Source organism: Arachis ipaensis, chromosome B08 (genome assembly GCF_000816755.2).
Source record: "Arachis ipaensis cultivar K30076 chromosome B08, Araip1.1, whole genome shotgun sequence".
Taxonomy (NCBI): Eukaryota; Viridiplantae; Streptophyta; class Magnoliopsida; order Fabales; family Fabaceae; genus Arachis; species Arachis ipaensis.
The window spans coordinates 110,434,736-110,441,307 of record NC_029792.2 but is presented as its reverse complement, the minus strand read 5'-3'; positions in this window follow the sequence as shown (position 1 = coordinate 110,441,307).

Here is a 6,572-nt window from a genome sequence, read left to right as displayed (position 1 = left end):
TTTAATAATAATAATCAATAGTAACAATAAGAGAAAATTCTATTTTTCTCTTCTGCGAGATGCTAAAATGACACTCTCCTCTCCTCTATTTTATAAATGTACATTCCCCCCTTCTAACTTTTAAAAAACCTCCTCTTTAATCCATTTTAAACTTTTTGTGTTAACTAATGTTAACTTTATCTATTTTTTAAGAAAAAAAATACCCATTAACAAAATTTTTTTATCATTAAATTTTGCTTACCAAAATATTCTTTAATAAATTATTCTTTTATTGATAATACAATTTAATCAATAAAAGAATAATTTATTAAAGAGTATTTTGGTAAGCAAAATTTAATGATAAAAAATAAAATTTTTGTTAATGGATATTTTTTCAAAAAATAATTTATTTTTTCTTAAAAAATGGATAAAGTTAACATTAATTAACACAAAAAAAATTTAAATGGATTAAAGAAGAGGTTTTTTAAAAGTTAGAAGGGAGAAGAATGTACATTTATAAAATAGAAGGAAAAAGAGTGTCATTTTATCATCTCGCAAGGGAGGGGAGTGGAATTTTCTCTAACAATAATAATAATAATTATAATTATAACATTAATAAAAATGATGATAATAATACTAATAATATTATTCGAGCGTTTTAGTTGTATACAAAAATCCTATAAATTTTTGGTGTCCAACTACTACAGTCCATTTCATAACCACAATTATTGACCTTAAAATCTCCAAAAAGTCCCAGCGATAAACAAAAAATCGTTACCGTGCTTAACAGACTAAGCCTTCACCAACTTAATCCAACAACCCAGGTGTCTAAAATTTATTGGATGGTCAATCAAAAGTCAACTTTAGTCACCCTTAGTCATCAAATATAAATTCACCACAGAACTCACCGTATATATATATACTTTAGTAGCACAAAATTAATTATCAATCTCAATTTGATACTAATAGAATACACACGTGTGTAATAGAAAATATTAACAAAATTATTATGGTAATATCATATTTATGACTAATTATGTTTGATTAAAAATTATTTCATAATAATTAATAATTAGAATATTTTAAATATTATTTATATAAAAATTTCTATTTAACTACAAAAAAATAAGAAAACACAATTTACAACCAAAATACCAATTGATTAAACAGTACTTGATCATCTCAATTTATCAAAGACTTTTTTATACACTATATTAATCGTGCAATTCTCAGAAACCCGAATGATTTTGAATTAAAACTTTTATCTCTTAGACTCTTATTTTCTCTTAACTCTTGCAAGTATCATATATAATTGTCCGTACGTAAAAATCAATCTTGATAAGTAGAGACTCATGATTTTTATTGTCTGTCCTTAAGCTTTGTTGATTGTCATATCAAAGACACCATCAATGGATATTGTCTTCTCTAAAATTTGGTCGGAATTTTGCCATTATTTGGGATTAATGCAATTCCTCCTATTTTGGTCCCTATTAGTATTTCGCATTCAACTAAGTGATTCTCAAGTTTCCTAACCTGTAGTCCTGTACCATTGCATACAGGCACGGACCTAGGCACAGCAGTGAGGGAGCCCTTGCCCCCACTGTATTTTTAATTTTTTTTAAAAATAGTTATATATAATGTAATTACACTTCAAATTTTAAATGACTCCACTACAAATAAATTAAACTCAATTGGTCAAAGTTTTAAATTCACTTTTTTATTTTTCTATTATTTTGACTATTATTTAACCTAATCAAATTTAGTTCTTGTGTCGTCACTCTTTTATTCCATTAAACCCTCCTCTTATTTTTATATTTTCAACTTTTTTTTATTTCTTATCTAGTGGTCATCCTCTCTTTGTCAAAAGGTAAATTTTAAATTCTCCATGTTTTTTTATATAACTCTCCATGGCTCTATGTATGTATTTTTCAATTTTATTGTTTCTCTTTTTTATATTTTCAATTGTAAATTTTAATTCAAATAATTATAGTTTAGGTATTAATCTAATATTTTATTCTCTTCATGACTTTATATATTTTGTTTTATTCTCAATTTATTCATCTTTATTACTTTTTTTTTTACTTTTATTCTATTTTATGTACTTATGTTGCATATAAAATTTTAAAATGAATTGATTAATTTAATAATTTAAAATAGATTTTTATTTTTAGAAATATCTAAAATTTAAACTTAAAATATTTTAATTAAATTATAGATAACTTGTTATCTTAACTAATTTTTTTTATACACATTTAATAATAAAAGACTCACTCAATTGACACATTAGCAACTAATGACACACTAGTATTTATAATTTAAAACTAGAATTATATATAAATACTAGAAAATTAAATATGTATATAAAAGTATGTTTATATAAAATAATATAACCTTAATTTACAATTTTTTTTCTTTCATTCTTTTTAAAATAATTAAGTTTGTTATATATTTTTTAATTTAATTTTGATATAATGTTAGATGAAAGATTTTATTCATCTGTTTAATTATGTATTATAATTAAAATATTTTGTCTTTACTATTTTTAAAAATAAAAAATATATTCTAAATTAGTAAATTAATTAATTTATTTTAAAATTTTATATGCAATACAAGTACATATAATAAAATAAAAGATAAAAATAAGTAATAAAGATGAATAAATTGAGAATAAAATAAATATATAAAGTCATGAAGAGAAATATTATATTAATACCTAAACTATAATTGTTTGAATTAAAATTTGTAATTGAAAATATCAAAAAGAAAAATAATGAAATTGGAAGATACATAGAGTCATAGAAAGTTATATAAAAAAACATGGAGAATTTGAAATTTACCTTTTGATGAACAGAAGATGACTACTAGATAAGGAATAGAAAAAAACTGTTAAAAATATAAAAATAAAAAAAGAGTTAAGAGAATAAAAAAGTAACGGTACAAAAATTAAATTTAATTAGAATATGGAATTATCATATCCATAGGAATCTCAATTTTTGGCTCTCCATCTAAGTTATAGCCTATTAGGCCATCACCAACTTTTAAAAACCAATTACTAACTTTCTTAATTTTTTTTGTTGGTTTTCATTTTCGCATCTTATAGTTAGCCTCATATTCCTTGACAATCATAGAACTTTAACAGACTTCCAAAGGTATGAAAAATTTGTGATTGCATGTACGATATCCTGTCAAGATCCTCTTATAATCATAGGACTAAAATCTCCACCGAATACAACTACCTTCCCTCTGAATGGATGCTCGCCATTAGCAATTAATGCGTGCCTCATAATATCCCTCAAACATCTCTTCGATGCCTTTAATAATACCTGCTAAGCATAGGTGCCTTGTCCCAGATTATTAAATGTGTCCTTATCAATAATTTGGCAAGAGGTGAGCCTTGTCGGATATTGCACATAGAATATTTATCTACAGTTATAGATATCTTGAATCTAGAGTGTGTAGTTTTACTGTTTAATAGGAGAAGCGAGGTTATTTCATTGGCAATCACATTAAGCACTTTTGTTTTACCCTCTGACCTAACTTTTACTAACATCAAATTATAAAAGAACGTTTTACAGCAACCACCGTGGTCATAAAGGAAAAAAAAAAATCCTCCTTCAGATTCGTTCACAGTCTTCGTAACTCTGTCATAAGCTTTTTTCTATTTCATAGTTACCATGCACAACATTGATGATGTTAAGATCTCTAATTGATGTCTGTCATACTTGAGTTCTTCTATTATTAGTTGCTCATCTTACAATGAGTAGTTACTACCAGAAGGAATTGACATTGGAGGATATTCTTGCAAGCTCTTTCTATAAGAATGCATGATATCCTCTATGTTTGACAATACAAAAGTCTCAATATCCTCATCAGACAATATTAAATCTATCACAACTTAAAAAAAGTTAGGTCAAAAAATTATATCTAGTTAAAATATTATTTGAAATTGTGAAATAAACAAATAAAATAGTAAATATAATTTATGTACAAATGTCTTTGATGTCTATACAGAATATTATCTAAAAGTTGCGGTCAATAATTTTTTTAGACAAAGTCAGGTCTCAAGATAAATAATCAAACAAATACCTTTTTTCTAAATTCTTGTACTTCCCAAAAATCTCGATTAACAAAAAGTGTGGATTCATAGTTGGCATTTGAAACTCCCATTATTTCTAAAAAAATTATAAAATAATATATTATTTTAAATTTATAGTTATATATGTATGGCTAAAAATACTATAAAAGAAGTAGGTACTTACGGTCAAAACTCTTAAACTTTTCAAATTGCAATATAATTATATACTGTCTATTTAGGTGATTTTGCATGTATTCAATGGATTGTGTTACAAATTTTTTCATAATGTGCATCTCAATTTAGATCCACCCCTATACCTGGTACGGAATTTATAACCCACAAACTTACCGGCAAGTGCACCGGGTCGTACCAAGTAATACCTTACGTGAGTGAGGGTCGATCCCACGAGGATTGATGGATTAAGCAACAATAATTGAGTGATAGGATTAGTTAGACAAATAGAAAATAGTGTTGAGATGCAATATAAAAGACATTAAACAATATAAAGAATATTGAAGAAAGGCAAGTAAATACTTTGGGAAGAAAATATGGAGAAGGCAGTTAAGGTTTCAGAGTTATCTATTTTTTGGATTGACTTTTCTTATTAACTATTTTAATCATGCAAGATTTAATTCATGGCAAACTATTTTTGACTAGACCATAATTCCTTAGACCTTCCTAATCTCCTCTAAAATTCATTAATTGCCAATTCCTTGGTCAATTAATTCCAATTTAGAGGGTGATGATCAAATTCCAGTTTATATGCCACAAGAATCCTAATTGTCCAAAAATAAAGGGATTATATGTCACGTATCCCGTTAAATACAAACAATTAGAAATTCAGGATAATATGTTTTCAAGCTATTGTTCAAATAAAGAGTTTTTCCAAGTTATACAAGAACTCAAATAGAACATGGGTCATACTTCCGTTCCACCCAAATTCATAAAATAAAGAACGAAAACAATTACTGAAATATAAATCAAAACATGAATTAAAATAGAAAATAATATTATCAATCCATACAATAGACAGAACTCCTAACCTTAACAATGGAGGATTAGTTGCTCATGGAATATGGAATGTAAATTTGTATGGAATAATGTTGTGGAATGTTATTCTGGAACCACCCTGTTGGGATCCCTTTTATAACTAATCCTAATAATTTAAAAATCAAATTTCTAAAATTAAAATTAAAATAATATCTTTTCCTAAAATAAGATTTGAATTTAAATTCGAATTAATTAACAAGTCTTCAGCTGATGGGTGGGGACCACTTGATTTGTCCATTCTGCAGCTTCTAATTTGTGTTTTTTGGGCTAAGAACTGGGTCAAAACAGCCCAGAAATTGCCCCCAGCGTTTTTCTACATTTTCTGCATGTGGCGCATGTCACGCGTACGCGTCGATGGTCCTTTTTCGCGAGTCACGCGGACGCGTCGGTCACGCGTACGCGTCGCTGAGCAAATCTTCAAATCACACGTACGCGTCAGTCACGCGCACGCGTTGCCATGGAAAGCTCCAAATCACGCGTACGCATCAGTCACGCGTACGCGTCGCTCCTCGCTGCCATCTCCTTTGATTCTTGTGCTGCAGAAACTCCATCAAATCCAGCCGAATGCTACCTAAAATAAATAGTATTGCACAAAACTCAAAATAGCATCCATAGTGGCTAAAATATAATTAATTCTTAATTAAACTCAACAAATTACATGCAAATTTACTAGAAAAAAATAAGAAAGATGCTCACGCATCACAACACCAAACTTGAATTGTTGCTTGTCCTCAAGCAACCAAAACTAATATAAGCTTAGGATGTGAATTTGCATGAGAATGAGAGTTCGATTAAGCTCATGTCTCTTCTTATAGTGGGGTTTACAACTGCAATCCTGAATAGTTTTGGCATCTCACTTTATCCTTTGAAGTTCAGAATGATTGGCATCCATAGGAACTCAGAATTCAGATAGTGTTATTGATTCTCTTAGTTTAGTATGTTGATTCTTAAACACAGCTATTTTATGAGTCTTGGCCGTGACCCTAAACATTTTGTTTTCCAGTATTACCACCAGATACATAAATGCCACAGACACATAACTGGGTGAACCTTTTCAGATTGTGACTCAGCTTTGCTAGAGTCCCCAGTTAGAGGTGCCCAGAGTTCTTAAGCACACTCTTTTTGCTTTGGATCACGACTTTAACCGCTCAGTCTCAAGGTTTTCACTTGACACCTTCACGCCACAAGCACATGGTTAGGGACAACTTGATTTAGCCGCTTAGGCCAGGATTTTATTCCTTTGTGCCCTCCTATCCATTAATGCTCAAAGTCTTGGATCCTTTTTACCCTTTGTCTTTTAGTTTAAAGGGTTATTGGCTTTTTCTGCTTACTTTTTTTTTCTTTATTTTATTTTATTTTTTTATTTTTTTATTTTTTTCCTAAGCTTTGTGTTTTTCACTGCTTTTTCTTGCTTCAAGAATCAATTTTATGATTTTTCAGATTATCAATAACATTTTTCTTTTTCATC